Below are 22013 nucleotides of genomic sequence, written 5' to 3' on the forward strand. Positions count from 1 at the left end.
TGTAAAAAAAACATGCACAGGAATATAAAACAATTCAGTAAAAATTATTTTTCGAGAGGCTTGCCTATTCTTCACTTTTATCACATTTGGATAAATAAATATGTTCCCAAACAACAAGAAGATATTATTCCAATTGTTCTGGACAGTAGCTTCCCTTCCATGTTATTATTGAATCACTAATTACAGTGACCGATGAAAGACCTTAATGTTGTAGCCCAAACAAGTTTGACAACATGATTTACATGTCTCTTCTGTAAAAGCTAACCAGTCAAATCACCAAGGAGCCATTTCACCAAGTGACGTAATAACTTCTGATCTTTAACAGAGGGAGGGCGTCATCAGAATGGCATGTGAACACTAATTAAATGAGAACTGATCCCCAGCTAAAACCAAGCATGCAAGGTTGCTATTACCAAAACCACCCACTGCTGAGTCCCAGCTCTGAAAACTGGAGACAAAGAACATCGTAGTTATTACACATCAATCAACAACTAATTATCGAAGAATAAAAAGCAATATGTAGCCTATTTCCCACATTTTTTATTGATTAGAACTGTTTGGAGGGCCCCTGCAACTCCAGTTCTAGCATCCCTCCATTGATCTCAAATCTCAGACTTCAATCTTTTAAATTGCAAACAGAAGGTGATTGTGCTTTTTTAGTTGCTCCTGCCCTTAGAAATCAACTTCCCCCTGCTCTGTGAGTTCTGCTGAATGTGTGGATTGTTTAAAGTAGCCCTTAAAACATTACAGACAAACCTCAATGAAATTAATGTTTCCTATGTCCTATTTGATGGTTATTTACTTCTTGCTTGACTTCACTTTGTTGCTCTGTCTGCTTTTACAAGAAATATATATATATATATATTTTTTTTTTTTCTATCTGCTTATTTTGTTTCAAACATCTGAGAAGCATTGTAGCAGTGCCCTTTTAAAGGCACAATATATTTTACTTATTTGCTAACTGCTTTTATTTTTGGAACCCAAGCTTTTCTTTTATTTATGAGTGACATTGGTTTCATGAGTTTTTCAGCCTGTCCGCAAGGGTTTTGTAGATGTTTAACTACTTCCTCGGTGCTTCCCCTTTTCATACTTTGCACTTCAATTTGAAGGCAAGATGAGTTACATCTAAGAACACAGGGCAACAGAGACAAACACAATCAGTTATCTCCTTGTTACCATTACGACAAGTACTAAATATGACATTGTAGTCAAATTCCAGTGCTTGTTATATGTCATTTTGGAATGAGAGATACACAGCTTGGTGTCTTGTGAACTGTGAATGGAAAGGTTGCTACCATCTCAACAGCTTGCTCTTTCCTTCATCTTGATCTTGTCAATCTTGATCTTCATTCATAACTCCTAATAAACATCTTTAACAAAATGTTTTTTTTCCTCAGATAATGTCACCTGTCAAACTGATTCAATTGCATGATGCATATATGTTTATAATGGCAGCATAAAGTTAGAATACAACTTTACTGCGATGATATGCTTAATTAATGTTACTTTACAGATGAGAAATGGATATGTTATTGTTTTGGGAGAAAGATGGAAAAAAGAAGTCAATCATTATAAACCTAAAGCCATCATAAGCGCACAACCTGAAGGAAATAGCTGTTTGTTATATCATGTCGTCAATGGCTTATTCTCATAAACCCTTGGATTCTTCCTTGGCCCATAATTCTCAAAATTTCATAATAATCAGCCAGGTTTTGTTTTTATATTTCTTATAAAATGCAAGCAGAAAACTGAAGTAGATGGGAGCATGAACTCTTTGATTGCGGTTAAGAAAAAAACATTGAGTTTTGATGTCCACGGGTTTCAGACATGAATGTAAAGTTATTCTCTGTGGAATCAGAACATCTCTCGGTCTGTTGCTACAGGGAGAAAAAAAAAATACTTGAAGGAAACTGATGAATTTCCAGTGTGGAAAATGTAAAAAAAATAAATTTAATCCTCATGGGCTCTTGAAGAAATATGATGTGAGCTGGCTGACTGTGGTTTAGAGCCGTGTTATTTTTTACCTTGACATCACTCAAACCCGATAGAATTAAATGTCCTAAATTATTTTATTGCACCCTGCTGGCGCAGCCAATTGCTCAGTGCAGCCTTTGCATATCCGTTTCCATATCCGTTTCCATACCCATATCCATATACATATCCATATCCATATCCATATCCATATACATATACATATACATATACATATACATATACATCCATACATCCATACATCCATACATCCATACATCCATCAGGGAGAACATGCAAACTCAACGCAGAAAGGTCCCCTTGTCAGAATCGAACCAGGGTCCTTCAAGATCTGTGAAAAGTGTCGAATTTATCATTCTATCGATTAATTTTATTTTTACTTTTGGCCTGCATATGAAGCCACCTCTGATTTACTCCTCCAGAGAGGCACCTGAAAAAAATGCAGAAAGACACAGAGCAAATGGATCATAGTGGACCCGTTTACCAGATTTTGCAGAAGCTGTTATATGGAAAATACCTTAGATGTGTTGAGACGGAGCATATTATAGCAGCTGATAATGAGATTAACGTGGTTTTGGCTATAAATAACTTGGAGATTAGGCAATTCTTATGATTTATCCTCTTATGATCAGTTGGGAAAAGTCATGAGGGCCCTCATACTTTCTGAGAAATAGAAATAAATAACAACTATATGAAATTCATTATAATCCACCCAACCCATAATCTTTATCCAGCAAAAACTATTATGAATGGCTTCAGATCACACTGTCATTAAAATAACTCCCGTTTTCTCAATCAGGTCTGGAACCCTTCACCTTACTATGTAATGATACAAGTAAAGGGGACATTTTCGGATGAATAAATGTTCAGCAGCTCATTTTATACTGGTACTCCTTTCAAGGGCACACTGAACTTGGCTTAAGCAGTTGTGTTTTCTTTATTGAAGCTTGCAGAAACAGAGAATTAGCAAATACGTCTGTGCGGAAAAGATTTTCTGTGTAAATACATCAGAATTACATCCACTGAGAATTGTCTAAGTTGTTCAATATTTCTCTTACTGTGGAAAAAATAGTGTAAAACCAATACTGTTTGTCATTGCATGTTCATTGCATAATGTCTTCTGAGCCACAAGATTGAAATATTCCTCTCTTATTCACTGTATGTGTACAATTGTTTGATGTCTTCAGAATTAGTCTATTTTTTCAGTGGCGGATCTGCTAAACTTTATTTTGATTTCCTAGCGGCTACTTGGTTCTGCACCATCTGTTTTTTGTTTTCTTTTCTCTCTTTTTTTTGCTTGTGGTATTTAATTTAAGCAGAAACATCAGTAAATTTAATCCATTCTTGTCACATGGTAAGTTTTTGGCCGCTTGACTCCCTTTGTTATTATTCACATCCATTGAAGGTCAGGCTCTACTTTGAGAAGAAATGAGAACATAACTTGATAACCTGAGAGTGTGAGGACCTCATCAGGCACTCTCAAGGAAAGAGTGTAGTTTACTCCACTCCATGATATCAGCCATTAATTCACATTGATTCCATAAACTACCGAATCATTTTCAAATCTCTCTCGTCAGTGACAACAAGATGACTGAGATATAGTGAGGGGTGCATTTAGGCCAGTTCAACATTGTCATATCTTGTATTTTGGGGTATTTGGACATCACATGAGTATTTCACTTTTAAGACACACATTATCTCCTATTTACAAATTACAAAAGCCTATAGGTAGAGTAGATGAAAAGTTTCTACTATCATGGGAATCCAGGTTTGTATGAATGATCACATGTTAATGTCTCAAATTCCAGTGTAATATTAATGCAAGTACAATGTGTAAAGGTGAAGTATTCATGGCATGAATAGATAATCAAGGAAAATCTATTTGTCACACCCTCTCAACTCCAAAAACAAAATACATTCACAAAATAAAAGATATATGGTGGCTAAAGGGGAAGGTAGAATTTAAATATTTCAGGGGGCATAGGCATCGTAAAAGTGCTGAGCACTGTTGAGGAAATTAGCTCATCTGGGACCAACATGCCCGGTTTAGTGCTCATATTCAGATATGGTACAGTGACATCATGTAAACCTAGGCAGTTTTTGTTATGGATGCCAGTCCCTCCACATGTGATTCACGTGATGGGGAGATTGAAGTCAAAAGCAAACAGGAACTTTGAATTTAAACCTCCTGGCAAATCATGCTGTTTTGGTTTCTCGCTTTTGAAGGAGGGCTTGTGAGCTAGTAACTACTGAACACTGATTGTGTTGATATTTTTAAAAAACAAAAAATGAAAACAGCTGTAATATCCAACATAAGAAACCATCTGTTCAGTTTCAAAGGCAGCCGATAGCTGAGGATAGCTCATGGTTTCTGCTCATTCAGCGGATACTTTTTCTAAATGGAGATTGGGGTGACCACGTAAAAAAAAAAACTTTTTGGCTGCAAGACAAGGGTTCTTCAGTAAGTTTTGAATTCTCAGTCAAGGGCAGACTCTTCCTCTGAGCCATATATAAGATTAATTTTTATAGTCACTGAGCAATTTATGAATAATCCACAGGGACATTTTATGCAGAACGTAATCACACACACACACACACACACACACACACACACACACACACCAGAGATGAAGATGCCAAGGTTCTTTTTGGGAGCCAGGATGGATAGGATAGGATCAGGAATGAGTCCATCAGAGGAACAGCATGTTAGATTTTTTGGAGAAAAAGTCAGAGAAGCCAGACTGAGATGGTTTGGTCATGTACAGAGGAGGGATAGTGAATATATTGGTAGACAGATGCTGAAATTGGAGCTGCGAGGCAGGAGGTCTAGAAGAAGACCAAAGAGAAGATTTATGGACGTAGTGAGAGAGGATATGAAGGTAGTTGGTGTGAGAGAGGAGGATACAGAGAATAGGGTTTGATGGAGAAGGTTGATTTGGCGTAGCGACCCCTAAAGGGAAAAGGCGAAAGGAGAGGAAGACATCACACACACACACACACACACACGCCCACACACACACGCACATAGCTATTTCAATTCAGCAGTTTGTGGAGGGCAACTTTATTGACGTGCAGATGGTACTGAAAACTTCTCAAAAAATCTTTCTTGGTAACATTGTGGGTAATTCATCTTCATGGCCAGTTCTAATCTAGCTCAAACTATGCATCCATTTGTGCAACTGTGCATCCTTTTTTTTTTAAAGGATCTGTTCTTTCGAAATGTATGATTTCCTTGTTAACAAGATACATCTGTTGAGATCCAATTTCATATTACGCCGCAGGTCCTTGCCATCCCCCCCATTGACTCGGGTGGGGTGAAAACTACAACTGGACCACTTGCGACTTGAGTAATGGTGACCATTATTTCTCTTATGAATATTAAAACCATTATTTTGTCATGTCACCAGAACCATGAAACCAACTGTTTTGTCTATAAAATTGTTATATGTACACCTCTATAAAATTGTTATATGTACACCTCTGCACAACACTGTATCCTTATAAACATTAAAGACATGAAAAGACAAAAGACATATAGATCAACTTACAACAAAGAATAACTTTATAAACATTTATTAACATAACAGTGCTCGCTGGTTTACTGAAGTAGCTTTCTTAAAGCGGGATGATTGTTGCCAATCTTAGGCATGTTTTTACTGGGAAAAAAAACTCAGGGGTAACAGGGGTGTAATGTCTTTAAGTGATGCCTTCATTTATTTGGCTTCATGCTGTCCACTGCCAACATTTTTAGAGAGTAAACATATCGATCTTTCCTCATCTCCCTCCGTAGTAACAGTGAGACTAAGCGCGAAATAAGCTTCATCTTATTTCCTTGTCTTAGCTTTTGGGTGACTTTATTTGTCTCATTAGCTCCGTCTGTCCCCGTCTTTCCTATAATCCCTGTTGAATATTTTTTCAGTGAGTTTCTTGAGGGTTTAATGCAGCCTCGGGGGTACAAAGGCCAGTGTCTCCCTGAGCCGGCCTCAAAACTGGATAAATCCAGAGGGCTGCGTCAGAAAGGTCATCTGGCTTAAAACTATTGCCAAAAACAAACGTGCAAATCAATCATAATAACCAGATCAAACCGGAGCGGTCGAGGCCCGGGTTAACAACCACTGCTATTGGTACTGGTGAACTACAGGGAACCAATGGAAACTGGGCAACTGTAGGTCAAAGAAGGAGATGAAGAAGGCGTGTTCGGAAGCAGAGAGAGAAGAAGAAAGGCAAGAGTCTGAGACTGAGAGTTGTGACTTTGAATATTGGGACTATGACAGGAAAAGGTAGAGTTGGTTGTATGATGCAAAGAAGAAAAGTGGATATACTGTGTGTCCAGGACACCAGGTGGAAAGGTAGTAAGCCTAGAGGCTTTAAGGCTTTAAGTTGTACTATCATGTAACTGACAGAAGAGAAATGTAGTAGGAGTTATCTTGAAGGAGGAGTTTGTTCGGAATGCTCTGGAGGTGAAAAGAATTTCAGATAGACTAATGAGTTTGATATTGGAAATTGAAGGTGTGATTCTCAATGTTGTTAGTGGCTATGCCCCGCAGGTGGGATCTGCGTTTGAGGAGAAGGAGAAGTTCTGGAAAGAGCTATATGAAGTGATGCAGAATATCCCCAGAGATGAGAAAGTGGTAATTGCTGCAGACTTCAATGGGCATGTGGGTGCGGGCAATAAAGGGGATGAAGAAGTGATGGACAGATTTGGTATACAGGATAGGAACACAGTGGGGACAGATGGTGGTAGATTTTGCAAAAAAGATGGAAATGGCTATAGTGAACACTTTTTCCCAGAAAAGATAGGAAAATATGGTAACTTATAAGAGCAGAGGAAGGAGCATGCAGGTAGACTGCATCTTGTATAGGCGAGGTAACCTGAGAGAGATCAGTGACTGCAAAGTAGTTGTAGGTGAGAGTGTTGCCAGATAGCATAGGATGGTGGTTTTAAGGATGACTCTGGTGACAAGTAAGATCGTGAGTACAAAGGCAGAGCATAGCACAAAGTGATGGAAGCTGATGATTTTCATGGAGGAGTTGAGAAAGGCTCTGGGTGGTCAGGGAGAGCTTCCAGATGATTGGACAACAACAGCTAGTGTCATCTAGAAGGAAAGTAGATAAGCAGACTTGGTGGTGGAATGAGGAAGTGAAGGAGTATAGACAGAGAAAGTGGATAACAAAGAAGTGGGACACTGAGAGGACTGACTGGTGACTGTTGTAGACCACAAAGTAGCACAGATTAGTAAAAGTGAAGCGAAGAAGGCACTGAAGAGGGTGAAGAGTGGAAAGGCAGTGGGTCCTAAGGATATACCAGTGGAGGTGTGGAAATGTCTGGGAGAATCAGCAGTAGAGTTTCTGACTCGATTGTTCAACAGGATCTTAGAGAGTGAGAAGATGCCTGAAGAATGGAGATGAGGTTTGATAGTGCTCATTTTTAGGAATAAGGGGGATGTGCAAAATTGAGGCAACTACAGAGAGATAAAGTTGACGAGCCATAAAATGAAGTTATGGGAAAAAGTAGTGGAAACTAGACTGAGAGCAGAAGTCAGCATTTGTGAACAGCAGTATGGCTTCATGCCTAGGAAGAGTACTACAGATGCAGTATTTGCGTTGAGAATGCTAATGGAGAAATACAGAGAAGGCAAGAGGGAGCTGCATTGTGTTTTTGTAGACCTAGAGAAAGCATATGACAAGGTGCCAAGAGAGCTCTGGTATTGTATGAGGAAATCTGGAGTAGCCAAGAAGTATGTAAGGTGCAGGACATGTATGGTAGCTATGAGACAGTGGTGCGGTGGGCTGTAGGGGTAGCAAAAAAGTTTAAGGTGGAGGTGGTACTCCATCAGGGATCAGCTCTGAGCCCTTTCTTGTTTGCAGTGGTGATGGACAGGCTGACAAATGAGGTTAGACTGGAATCTCCATAGACCATGGTGTTTACAGATGGCGTTGTGATCTGTAGTGAGAGCAGGGAACAGGTTGAGGAAAATCTAGAGAGGTGGAGGTATGCGCTGGAAAGGAGAGGAATGAAGGTTAGTCACAGCAAGAAAGAGTATATGTTTGTGAATGAGAGGAACTCAGGTGGAACGCTGAAGCTACAGGGACTGGAGATCAAGAAGTTGGAGGATTTCAAATACTTGGGGTCAACAGTCCAGGGCAACGGAGAGTGTGGAAAAGAGGGGAAGAGATGGGTTCAAGCAGGTTGGAATGGGTGGAGAAGAGTGTCAGCGGTGCTATGAGGTAGAAGATCAACCAGAATGAAAGGAAATGTGGACAAGACAGTGATGAGACCAGTGATGCTGCATGGCCAAGAAACAGTTCCAATGACAAAAAGACAGTAGGCAGAGCTAGAGGTTGCTGAAATGTAGATGTTAAGGTTCTTTTTGGGAGTGAGGAACAGCACGTGTAAGATGTTTTGGAGAGAAGGTCACAGAAGCCAGACTGAGATTGTTCTTCATATACAGAGAAGGGAGAGTGAATATATTGGTGGACGGATGCTGGAATTGGAGCTGCCAGGCAGGAGGTCTGGGGGAAGACTGAAAGACCAAAGAGAAGATTTATAGACATAGCGAGAGAGGATATGAAGGTAGTTGGTGTGCGAGAGGAGGATACAGAGAATAGAGTTAGATGGAGAGGGTTAGGTCGCTGTGGCGACCCTTTCAGGGTAACGCAGGAAGGAGATGAAGAGGTGTCTCTTCAGGGTTTGCTCACTGATCTTCATGTCCTGCTCTGTGCTGTGTGCGCATGCTTGGTGCAAAAAAAACCTACACCATAGAGCTAATACTACACAATAAGCATGTTCCCCAGTGTCACATGGACTATTTGAGAAGCAATGTGATATCGGCAAATACAGGGTCCTGAAAATCATTTTCAAAGGTGCTGTCCAGACCTACTCTAAATGTAAAGTGTCATGAGACGATTCTGCGATGAGCTGCTGTAAATATAAATATGATTTGACTTAAAACTTGATTTTAAAAACTAATATTAAAGCATATGGATTTGCTATTCACAAGAAAAATGGAAAGGAAAGCAGCCTTTTTTTTTTAAATAGAGATGCAATCTCTGAAAGACACCAATTTGCTATTAACCAGACTCAACTCATCAACTGACATCACGTTGTCAACTCATTTTAATAATCCAACCCTCAGAGCTTATTTTCTACACCCTACCAGTTAGCCATCTGTTCTCAATAACTCTGGACCTACTAGTACGATGATGAAGTAAGTAGCAAAGCATGCAAATGGCTTTGTAGCTTCAAAAAATGGCACAAAACCTCATTGACATGGTTGCGCAGTGAGTAGCGCTTATTCCTCTCAGCATGAAAGACCCTGGTTTTATTTCGACAGGAATTCTCTGTGTTTGCATGTTGTAAACATGGGTTTCCTCCACCAGTCTACAACATGCATAAGGTAAACTAGTAAAATTGCCCTTGTGTGTGAATGAAAGATTGAATGGTTGTTTATCACTGTGTATAGCCCTGTGATTGACTGGTGTACCCTACCTCTTGCCCAATGACGGCTGGATGGGGACTCAGCCATAAGTGTAAGATACAGGGTGGAAGATGAATGGATGACCACCATTCAAATTTATTGTACATCTTTAGTATGACTGTAGCTTATATGGTTAACCCTGGAAACTGTTAATTTTTATATATGTTATAATCAGCATTTAGCATGATACCAAGATGAAAAGTACTGCAGGGAAGGTGGAACTGAAAACTGACCCTTCCTTTGAAATGCTGTTCATAGCAGCTCATTTGGTATCATTTTGCATCTTACAACTATCTGTTACGGTTCAGAGGTTCGACCCACACACAGACACAGGACTCTGCACCAAACAGATGGGGTTTGGGAAAGACAGAGGGCTCTATTATACACTGACAGGGGAGAAGCTGGTCAGGGCGGTTAGGCAGAAGGCATTAGCATACACCGACAAGAGTAACAAGAGTAAACAACCGTTCGGAGATGGGAGGCTAGGCGGAACGTGCTGGCATACACTAATGAGGGAGAAGCCCGGTCAGGATTGGCGGCCAGGCCAGAGGTGCTGGCGTACTCTGACAAGAGACAGGAGTGAATGGTGAGAGGTAACGCAGGAGACAGAGAGAAATTAGCCAGCAACCAATGAGAGTCATAGCTCTGGCTTTTAAGCCCTCGTTGATTGCTGATACCCGGGCCCGACCATGCTCTCCCAATGCATGGCAATCTGCAGCAGGTGTGCACTTGCCAAGCGCATGCCTGCTGTGAGCCCAACCCTGACAACTATCTATCTAAAAAGCATCAGGCAGTTGTTTTAATGAGCTGTAAATCATTATTTTCTAGATATCTTTCCTTGTATATGTAACATCCATCATGAATCTGCCAGTCCCGGAAGAAGAATCCCTTTTCTGAAGCTTTTGCTCAGCTTTCTCTTTGTCTTTGGTGGAGTTTGTCCTGACTAGACTCAAGGGCCTAAAGGAATAGGATATTCAATTTTGCATGAAGGTGTTTGTCATACTAGGCTGCAAACAAACTTGACTTGCTAAAAGAATCCTGCAAACCATTTGTATAATAAGTGGTTTCAGCCCAGTTTATTTTATCCCCTGTCAAGCTCAAAATTTTCCTATCTCTTATTTCAATTTTGTGCGGTGAATCACTTAAATAGACATACGTTTCCTCACATCCAATGTAAACTGCAATTATATCAAATATTGAACTTCTAATGGAACATCATGATCAGTTAAATCAACAGTCTGAAAAGTGTAAGTAGTTATTATGATTGTTGCAGTTTCTTTACATTTTTTCTGATATGTACTAGGAAATGTGTGTTGATACTCTCAAGGCCTTTTTCCAAAGGTTTGCTCTATACATCATTTTTTGTCAATTGCTTAATAAAACAATTTAATTAGATCATATCAGGTTTTTAGATGAAGTTCATGTATCTGTATTAGGCTCCACCGAAACTGCATATTCCACTGTGACTTTCCACTGTGACTTAGGAAAGATTCATATAGTTTCCCTGATTGCTATGTGTTGATTATTATATAGTTCCACGTGTGGGTGATCATGTGATGAGGACCAAAATGAGTGCAATGGATTCAATATTCAGAGGGAATGCAGTGTTGACTACTGTGTAATAGCCACTGTGTGATATTGGGGGGATTTATGTCCAAGTCTGGCCACCAAAGGAATCTGTTTTTATGTCAAACTGGCATTATATGACTGATATAAATGAAAAGCTCATTCAAAAGCTATGTACAAATATGTACATGGTCGTGAAGCTGAGGTTACCATTAAAGTCATTTTGAAAGTTAACAAAATGAAAAGCATTTCATTTTCGCACTTACCTGCCAAATGACTGAAAACGCTCAAGAGTTCAGACAGTGCTTGCAGACTTCTCAATATGCAGTAATCATTTGGACCAACAGTGGACAGTCCATCACATGGAAGAAAATATTCTACACCTTTTTTCTTGAAGAAAAGCTTCCAGAGCAGAGAAACCATGAATGTAATAAGAAAGCCTGATTAGAGAGACAGCGCCAGATGCTAATGTTAACTTTTCAAGCAGCAAAACCTTGAAATTGCACGTACTGGGTTGGTCACACCAGTGTTTGTGTCCAAAAAGGAGAGAAACGTCCCCCTGAACTTTGATTGAGAAAGAAGTGCCTTTTTTTCTCTTTCTTTTTTTGAAACTCACATACCACATGACCTGATCTGATTACCTATCCTAGTGTGATTTATTGAGTTCAGTCACACTGGGTAAATTATTGAAAATATACAAGATGACAATTGTTTTGCCTTACCTTTCAAATCTACATGCTCTCACTCCCAAGACTGGATCGCATACCAATGCATTGGAGCCCTTCCTCATTATTTTCGACGTACCTGGAGCGCTGTTCTTCCACAAACTCAGAGAAGTATCTATTTGCCACTGCAGTATCAGTGAAGGAATGTAATTTCTCATTTTGAACAGAAAGTTGTGGAAAATACATGTTCTGCATATACTTTGGTTAGGTTAAGATATTGTTACTGATGTTGACATACACATGATGCTCCATAGTTCCTTGAAAAATAACAAGAAAATGATTCTGATGCGTTGGTATGTGAGGCTAAGGGAATATTCTCAATTTTTTTCACATTGATTGAGACAAAAACCTGCTCTCATAATAGGGTTAAATAGATATGCTAGAGAGCAGGAACAGAGATCACTCTATAAAAAGCTTCAGCCACCACTTTTATAAAAACAACTGTGGTGAACCAGGGTTTCAGTGGGCAAATAGAGGAGAGGAATCATTTCTTCAAGATTATCCTCTTTAATCAATGTGTGGGTTCTATACGCAAAAAACGTATAACAAATTGAGAAAAAAAAAAAACTCGACGAAAGCAGTCTCGTTCATGGTGTCTCCAAAGTCTGCTCTCCCATAATGCAAAAGTACAGCATGTGTTACTGCAACACGTGCACCTGTATAGGACACTAACCCCCCCATAGCTTGTTAGCTGTCTTCATTGATCTTAGAACCCATTATAGATTCCTTTGAATGGTGTGGGACCCTTTGCTGTCAGCATGGTTGGTTGGGTGCCTCCCCAGCAAGCTCTTTAGATGAGGTATCATTGACTCACCCTCTGCTATTGGTCAGTATGGTGCCAGTCTGTCCTAGTGCAGGACCACTGCACAGTCCCTCCTTATCAACCTGGCCCTGTACATGACATCCACAGATGATACAGGGTCCAACCCCTTGGCTCATCAGTTTAGGGGAAAGGCCCTTTTCCTCTCAGGGCTGTAGACCATCACTTGTGTCCCAGGAGCAAAATCCAATCCACAACAACAAGTGTCACAGGCCTGTTTCTGTTTAGACTCGGCCTCAGCGAGGGCTTTCCTGGTTAGGTCATACACCCTCCTGAGTCATTCTCGCAGATGATAAAAATAGTCCAAGCCAGGCTTGTCCTCCAACTGGGGTTCAGGCAGGGGTCAAAAAACAAAGTCCACAGATGTACGTAGATCCTGTCCAAACTAAGGACAGCTCAGTTATACATGATGGACTTCTGAATCGCCATCCAGTAAGATCAGTGTTAAGAGCAGGTCCCAGTTTTGCTGCTGCCGGCTGGTCAGGTTTGCAAGTTGAACCGCTCAACCAATTTGTTGCTCAAGGGGTACAATCTCAAAAAAAGTCAATATTTGTGTGTTCCAATAAACCATAATGATCCTTTCTTGCTTGTTTGCTTTTTGTTTTTGAATCCCTCAAAAAAAATTTTTTTGTACTTTGCATAAATATTGGGGAGGGGATTGCTAGGACATCTAGAATTAAATACATGTTTCTGCCTCTTTACTGAATTATTCCAGCAGCTTCTGCCTTTGCAACATAGAATTTTACTGTCTTCAGTGAGTTAAATATGAGCTGGTTTGTTTGCAGTAGGAGGCCCAGTCTCTCCTCTATTGCCAGAAGTTGCCATATGTCCGGGGCTAAATAGAACCCTAATTTGGTTAAACCCCATTTTGTTTGAATTGCAGGTTTGACTGCACCAGCTCCAAATATTTAGTGCATTTTCAGCCACAGCTCACCCTGACTGTGTGCCCTTGTCAGGGTTGGGCTCGCGTTGGACATGAGCTCGGTGAGTGCACACCTGCTGCAGATTGCTGGTCCTGTTTCCTGGCAATTTTGAGGGTTCAAAAGCCAGAGTTTGAGCCTTACTGGCTGCTGGGTCATTTGCCAATTTCCTTGCTTTTCCCTGTTTGTTCCTTTCCCCCAGTGGTGTAAACCCCTGTATCTTGCCGGACCACCATTTTGCCTGGTGGTGTAATCCTATGCACCTTGCCAGGCCACCACTTCCTCCGGTGGTGTAATCCCGTGCACTTCGCCAGGCTGCCATTCTCCCCAACAGTGAAAACCTGTGCATCCAGCCAGGCCACCACCTCCCTCGGTTTATGCTAGTGCCTTTTGCCCAGCCACCTGCTCCTGACTGGGTTTCCTATTCCTGCCCAGCATTCCTCTGCCTGTTCCTGCCCAGTGTCTCTCTGACTGTTCCTCACCAGGTTTCCTCCCTTATTGGCGTTTACCAGGACCTCTTGCCTGGACACCTGTGACCTGACCAGGCTTCCCTCATCGGTGTATGCAAGTGCTGGCCGCCTGGCTGCCCAACCCCGACCGGGCCTCTCCCTCATTGGTATATGCTAGTGCCTTCTGCCTAGTTGTCTATTCCTGCCCTGTGTCCCCCCAACCTGGACTCCCTGCTCCTGCCCTACATCCCCCTACACAGTCTGCCAGCCCCTGCCCTGTGTTCCCCCCCTACCTGGGCTGCCTGCTCTTGCCCTGTATCCCCCCGCCTGGACTGGACTGCCCTTTGTCCCCCTACCCAGTCTCCCTGTATCCGCCCTGCATCCCCCTACCCAAACTGCATGTACCTGTTCACTGGTTTAAGTAAAACTACTGCTTCTAACCCAGTTGGTCTTGGTGTGGTGTCCTATGTTTGTGTTCAGGTCTTACCTCCAAAAAGAGAACACCGCAAAGTGGTTGTCCCTGCTGCAGGCAAACTTTCATCCTTTTTTTTTGAAGTAAACAAGAGTGGTTTCAGTCCCCTGAGCTTCAATGAAAATGAAATCTCCAAGTGAATTAATGAGGGAATATATTTGTTGAGACAATAAAAATATGAAACCCTGGTCATTCCAAAGCCAATTTTGAAGCTTGCCTGATCTCAATTTACTCACATAAGGCCCTTGTGCAAGTCCTTTCTGTCCTCTCTTTGTGGTACAAAAATATCTCTGGAGACCTTGTTAAGAGTTGCCAAAGATATGAGAGTAATGCACTCACACTTCATTAAAATCTCTAGGTATGTGGCACCTCAGACACAAAATAAATTATTCCGCTGTGACTACAGGAAGAAGCATGATCATTTAGAGAGCTTAAAGGGTGAAAGCTCAATAACACATCAGTCTTGATATTTAAATTCCAATGAATGATGACATCATCATAGGAGAGTCCTTGAGATAATTGTGATTTAATTACCCTCATTAGAAGAGCTATCAGTGAAGGAAGAATGTACATAAGAAAGGTTTTTGGCCCCCAAGACATCCATATTGACATAAGAGAGAATTCCCTCTGCTTTTCTGTGACAAATTTTCTGGGAAGTGGATTTCATAAAATATTACCACAAGTTTGTGGTTTTCACTTTTAACTTAAAGGCCTTTGCCCAAATGTCCAAGTGCATAGTCCACCTATTTGGATCCAGTCTCTACAGTGGAACAGATCAATGGTTCTCCTACTTCGCTCAGAGTGGCAAAATAAAACAATTTCTACAGCATAAAGAAATACAGCATCAGAGAAATGCTGTCCAGATTACTCCTAGTCCACAGTGTCACAGTCTGCTCTCCCTCTCCCCTGCTCTGTTGCTCAGCCACACCCCTCATTAGCTTAACTGCTTTCACCTGCTGTTGTCACCTGCTCACCATCTCCAATCAAGCCAGCTTATATGCAACCTCACTCCACTCAGTCTTTGCCAGATTGTCTTTGCTCTCATGCCTGACTCTCCAGCGTTTATTTCCGGATTGCTTCCCTGATATCGACCCGACTTGCCTCCGGCCTCTGCTTCTCGTCTCATCCCCGACCTACTGCGTCAGCTTCACCCCGTCGGCTCCTCACCGCTGGTACCGTCGGCCGACCCGATCCAACACCCACTGACGCATCTGTGTGCCCGCTGAAATAAAACTGCTTCACTGCAGACCTGATTCGTTTGTGCTGCAATCAGGTCCATCTTACACCTGTTACACACAGAGCCTGTTGTGAGCAGTTGACTGTAGAACTATTCTGTCATTCAGCCTTCCTCCAATTCTGGGGAATCAACTGAAACTGAGTCTTTAAAGATAGGTAGGTAAAGGAGTAAGGTAGAAGTAAGCATTTGATTGGAAAACTCTTTTTACTGTGGAAAAGGCCAGTTTTTTTATCTTTATGGACCAGTTAGGTAATGGCCTGCTGAATAGTCCTGCTACAAACTTAATGTTGGGATGGTAAATGTTCCTATTGCACTGTGCAAGGAACATGTCTTCCGCTATTTGTTTGAGTTATTTTATGTCTCTGTTATCACTTGAGGGAAACCGAAGAGGTATTTACTCATTCATGCTGATTCACTGTTTTGACTTGTTTATTGCTATGTCTTTTTAGGTTTTTATCACTTGCATCATTGTAATGCCAGTTAATCAGGAGCCATCGATTTGGTGTTTTTGTGTATTTCACTGTGCGAATAAATAAGTTTTTCCATTGGTTTGGTTGAAATAAACATTAGATATTGGCTGCCTGCAGCTGGTTAGAAGGCAGATTATAGCATCAAGAATCCATCTATTCATTAAAAGATAGGCTGGTGACAACACACTAAAGATGCTTTTAATTGCTTTCCAAAATCACAACACGGCGATTAATGTTTAGTCAGTAAGACAAGTGCATTACAATGTAGGAATGAGCACCCAACCGTGCTAAATTTAGACTTTGTGGTCTACCCTGTGTTTAAAAATGACCCCAAATAAGGCATTTAATTGAGATTGTTAAACTACAGGAGATGCATTTTTTGTGACCATGAACTCATTTATTTTATGTGGTCTATGATGTTACATAAAGCAGGCAGCTGGGACTGTTATGTCCTCCAGATCCTGAGAAGAAGAAAGGGGCGACATATGTGGAAAGTCATCTTTTTTTTTCTGCAGTCACTTACATTGTGTACCTTCCCACAAAAGCACAATCATAATGAAAGAATATTATGAAATCTTTTTAGGTTTATCCACTAATCATGCTTTGAGTTGTATTTTGTGACTGGAGACCACAAAGGCATCTGGTCAGACGCCCTTCGAGCATCTGTAATAGTTGAAGAAAATTCAGAAGCACTGTCAGGATACAAACATGGTGAAAATATCAGGGTCTATGCATGAGGGATTGGGTTAAATTCTTTCTACAACCACATCTGAGAGCTGGATGTTTACAAATAGATTATGGTTTGGTTGCTAGTCCTGGATTGATGTCCCCTATATAAAAGCTAGTAAAGATGAAATACAGCAAGGGAATTGCCGTTTGCACTCATTACAGAGTTGGGGTATAATGTGGCATCTATGAGAGCGTAGCAGCATTGGCGTTTGGTTTCGGTTACTCAAATAGTTCAAAATACTGATTATACATTACATTTTATAGGGCCTGTGTGACTTACTAGTGACACACCAGTTGGTAGAAATTAGGCATCTGTGGCATCCACCTGTATTTTGTAGCCTGGATTCTACCCATATTTTATAATAATCGTCTAAATGTTAAGCTTGGTCTTCCTTACTTGAGGATAACAAAATTGTCTTCTCATAACAGACTTCTTGCAGACTTCTGGAATGCTATATAACAAGAGTCTAACATGTGATTGTTTAATTACATTCAGACGGCCATGTGATCTCTGTGCTCTGGGGCTTAATCTTCTCTCGGCTTTTCCCTTCAGGGGTCGCCACAGTAAATCAACCTTCTCCATCTAACCCTATTCTCTGTATCCTCCTCTCTCACATCAACCACCTTCATATCCTTTATCACAAGGTCCATAAATCTTTTTAATTGGTTTTCATCAAGACCTCCTGCCTGGCAGCGCCAATTCCAGCTTCTGTCTACCAATATATGCACTCTCCCTCCTCTGTACATGACCAAACCATCTCAGTCTGGCTTCTCTGACCTTCTCTCCAAAACATCTAACATGAGCCGTCCCTCTGATGGACTCATTCCTGATCCTATCCATCCCGATCACTCCCAAAGAGAACCTCAACATCTACATCTCTGCAGCCTCTAGCTCTGCTTCATGTCTTTTTGTCATTTGAAATTTTTCTCGGCCATACAGCATAGCTGGTCTCACCACTGTCTTGTACACCTTTCCTTTCATTCTGGCTGATAGTCTTCTATCGCATAGTACCCCTGACACTTTTCTCCACCCATTCCAACCTGCTTGAATCTGTCTCTTCACCTCTTTTCCACACTCTCCATTGCTGTGGACTGTTGACCCCAAGTACCTGAAATCGTCCAACTTCTTGATCTCCACTTCCTGTAGCCTCAACGTTCCACCTGAGCTCCTCTCATTCACACACATATTCTGTCTTGCTGCGACTAACTTTCATTCCTCTCCTTTCCAGCACATACCTCCACCCCTCTAGATTTTCCTCAACCTGTTTTCTGCAATCACTGCAGATAACAATGTCATCTGCAAACATCATGGTCAATGGAGATTCCTGTCTAACCTCATCTGTCCTCCTGCCCATCACTACTGCAAACAAGAAGGGGCTCAGAGCTGATCCCTGATGGGGTCCCACCTCCACCTTGAACTTCTCTGTTATCCCTACAGCCCACCGCGCCACTGCCTCACAGCTAGCATACATGTCCCATACAAGGCTTGATCATATTCTTTTATTTCTTGTTCACCACTTGTTTACCCAGGAGTAGACAACATATTTGAAACATGTGCAATACATGGTGCTATTGGAAAAACACTCCATGAATGAGCTCTGGTTGCATCCAACTAATTCTCCCGGCTGCCATTGGTATTTAGGCATGTAAGCTGAAACTGACATCTATGTCAGCCCTCTGGCATCCCCCCACTCAAATACCTGCTTAATTAAGAGTTATTAGTGGTCTTTTAGCTCATCAAAGGGCTATTTTGTTTTTTAATCTTGGATTTAGTTGCACAGGGCTAGTTAGGTATGTTGGAAATCTCCAGGGAAAAGGTTTTGTCAAGCAGATTGCAGATAGAAGGCCTCTGACATTGATTTTGTATTTCACTCAGGGTGTTTATAAAAGTATGTAAATTGGAGAGAAATATTTTAAATGGCATACCAGAAACAGATTTTGAATTCTACATAGAAAAATGAAAGATAGGCATATCGGAAAATTAGGATATTTCATGAGTTTGTGTGTTTTAGAACATGTGTTTGTGTCTACAAGCATCTATAATAGGGGTTAGCACTATTTATACACATGTGTGTATCCTGCAGCATCCAGGCGCAGCAGATGTGTTTTAGCGACTCAGAGCTTCATGTGGCTTGTGGTTTGAGGCTTTTAAGAATGCAGATGAGAGACAACATCAGTTGTCTACCAATCTTTGCACATGGAGCAGTCCTACAGCTTCACACACTAAATTCCCATACACAAAGGACAAAGAAAACACCTGATAGAAGACCACAATGAAAACCACAAAGAACAAATGATAAAAGTATAATTATCCCGGAAGGGGCCAAACCTTTTGACATAAGACAATGAATGAGTACATTGAACCAACATGACATCAAAAGATTGTGGATGGAACTTTTTTGTCATACATAAAGGAAAAAGCATCCCCACAGGGGTTCAAGTAATGGTGAAAATTGTTCTTTCAAATACCTGGTGATCACATCTGGAAATGTGTGCACTGAGAAAACCCCCAGAGCCATCTCTCGGAGTAGTGCAGCAATCATCATTTTATCTAATGGAGCTAATGGTTTCACAAAAAAAGATCCATGAGAGTTGTGTGAACTCCGTGTCAACAGTAAGGAATTACTGAATTTCATGGAGGTAATATATGCTGGGTTTCAAGGAAGCCATTTAGAGTGCAGGAAATTGTTTAGTGAGATCAGTTATTGTCAAATTAAGACTCAGAATTTTGTGTTGTTACATGCATGTATGTCAGCTAATAAAAATGTAGTTCCATTTCATTGTATTTTTTATGAGGGAGATTTAATTGAAGTGATATTTTTAACATAACAGTTTAGAGAAGCCCCGAAAGCACTTAACTTTATTGTGTAATGAAATCCATTCATTCAGAAATGTTGGAGACACTAGTTGAATGTTGCCACATCGTGCTTAGAATGTAGTATTTCCAGTTATACTCTGATGTCATAAGAAATATGTGTTATACGTGTTAATTTTTAAAAAATCAATTTTCTTATGTGTATGCTTTATTCGTATATCCATAATGTATTACTTTTTGTGAGTTTTTCTCTGTTAAAGTTTAGTATCAGTATCTTATTCTTAGTGTCATTGCTGCAGATGAACAGTGACATCTGCTGGCAAAATGCACTCCCCTGGCTTTTCTGACAGTAACCCTTGTTTAAATTTCAGAACCGCTTTGACATGATGAAAGAGAACTTCATATCCCTGTTGAAATAATGATCTTTTGAATATTATTATGTTAAGTCTTATAATTGAAATACTATCATCAATGATTTCAAATTAACTCAAAAAATTCTTGCAAAACAATAGTTATGTGTAAGATAACATCTGTCAGCAATTACAAAGTGGTACAATAATAATAGCCCCAGGATAATGAAATCTGATTCGATCACAGCAGAAGTGAAAAAAATCAATCTATGAATTTCTAATGCATATATCAACACAGGACGTTGAGGATTCGTTACTGTCTGTCCACTTTTAGTTCCAAAGTCAATAATTTTCTTGTTTCAAAACTTCAAAAGAACCAATTACTTTCAAACTTTCTGCATAACCAAAGTATCAACTTGTTCTACATTTATGTTGTGCTAAGTTACAATGCTGAAGATCTATAGCTTAAATAATTAAATTATGATGCAAAAAAGTTTTTTCAAAAATTCTAAAAAAAAAAAATGCACAGATTCAGACTCAATATCTTTAGGCCCTCTCTTTTTGTATGCATAAAATACTAATATCTAATATACCAATATACTAATAAATACTATACTATACTATACTATACTATACTAAAATCTAATAAAATACATTTTCCAAATTCAATGGAACCCAGAATTGATTGCTTGAAATTCAACTGAACATGCATCAGAGGTCAACAGAATAATTGTTCCATTTATCCATTTACACACAAACAAGGTCTGGTCCCCTGTCCCACCATGACATCACCCCTCACCACTCTGGATTTCATTACCTTGTCCTTATCCTCCCCTCCCCCAAGGTAGCTGTGATGCCTCACTATCCGCCTTCACTGTCCTGATCATCCCTTCATTTTGTTAATCAACATACTCAGGTAGCAACATCTCCCTGAAAAGTTACTTTGACCTGAGATTCTTTTAAAGGTTTAAGAGGACAGAATCACAATCTAAAGGTCTAGTAGTTAATGCATTCACCAATTAATACCTGTAAGCCCCCTCAGTGATTGTCTGACAAAAGAAATCTTTGACTCCGAATTGACTTTTTTTCCCAAGAAGCATAAGATATTATGGCATTGAGTCAGGGGCCTTGGTCCTAAGTGTAATATACACAGACGTGCAGTTGTATTATCAACTAGCTTTCCCCCTGGCCTCATAATGTACTCAACATCTGTGTGCTGAGCTTACAAGATCCTCAATAAAATGCCTTGAAGCAGTTTCTCTGTCTGGCTCGACCAAAATCTTTGGTGAGTTTAATGATATCCTGCTTTGCGAGAGAAGAAAGGCTTAGGAGCCTCAATCTCTGCATGGAGGCAGCAAGCTGCGGCAGCCTCTGGTCACAGCTTATAAGTAATCCTCCACAGCTGAAATGATCCTTAGCTAACATTCTGAATGAATGATGCTGATTACCTTCTGTTCACAATACCTGTTTTGACTAAAGACATTGCTGTGTTAAAGACAGTGGGGCATAACTTGATTCTGCCAGTAGAGATACAAACATATTGCCTTAGACAAACATCAGCAATTGTGGATTGAACTGTCTTCAATAATTTTGTATCTGGCTTATCAACCACTGCTCAATTTCAAGAATCAAATACAAACATAAGAAAAAAAAAACACTTTTATGTCTAAAGTAATCAATGGAGAAATTAACTAAGGAGCAAGTCAAAACAGACCTAACTACATTCATGTTCAGTAAGTGCCAGATTGTATGTAATACCAAAAGCAGTCGAGCAATGCGTGGCAGGGTCCACTGCACGTTTTTGCCATGTATATATACCATAGTTTTATTGAAAGCAAATGTCTAAAAAGTTATGGCTTGTCATTAGAATGGCCACAGTCACCAGGCAACAAGTAAATGGCTCTGTGGAAACGAAGCAACCTTGGGGTTTGACCTTGGCAGCTCTAATACAGTAGCCAAAGAAATGTTAGGAAGGGGTTGGCATTACACC

Source organism: Fistularia commersonii, chromosome 1 (assembly GCF_037954325.1).
Source record: "Fistularia commersonii isolate RoL2024-O1a breed Wild chromosome 1, RoL_Fcom_v1.0, whole genome shotgun sequence".
Lineage (NCBI taxonomy): Eukaryota > Metazoa > Chordata > Actinopteri > Syngnathiformes > Fistulariidae > Fistularia > Fistularia commersonii.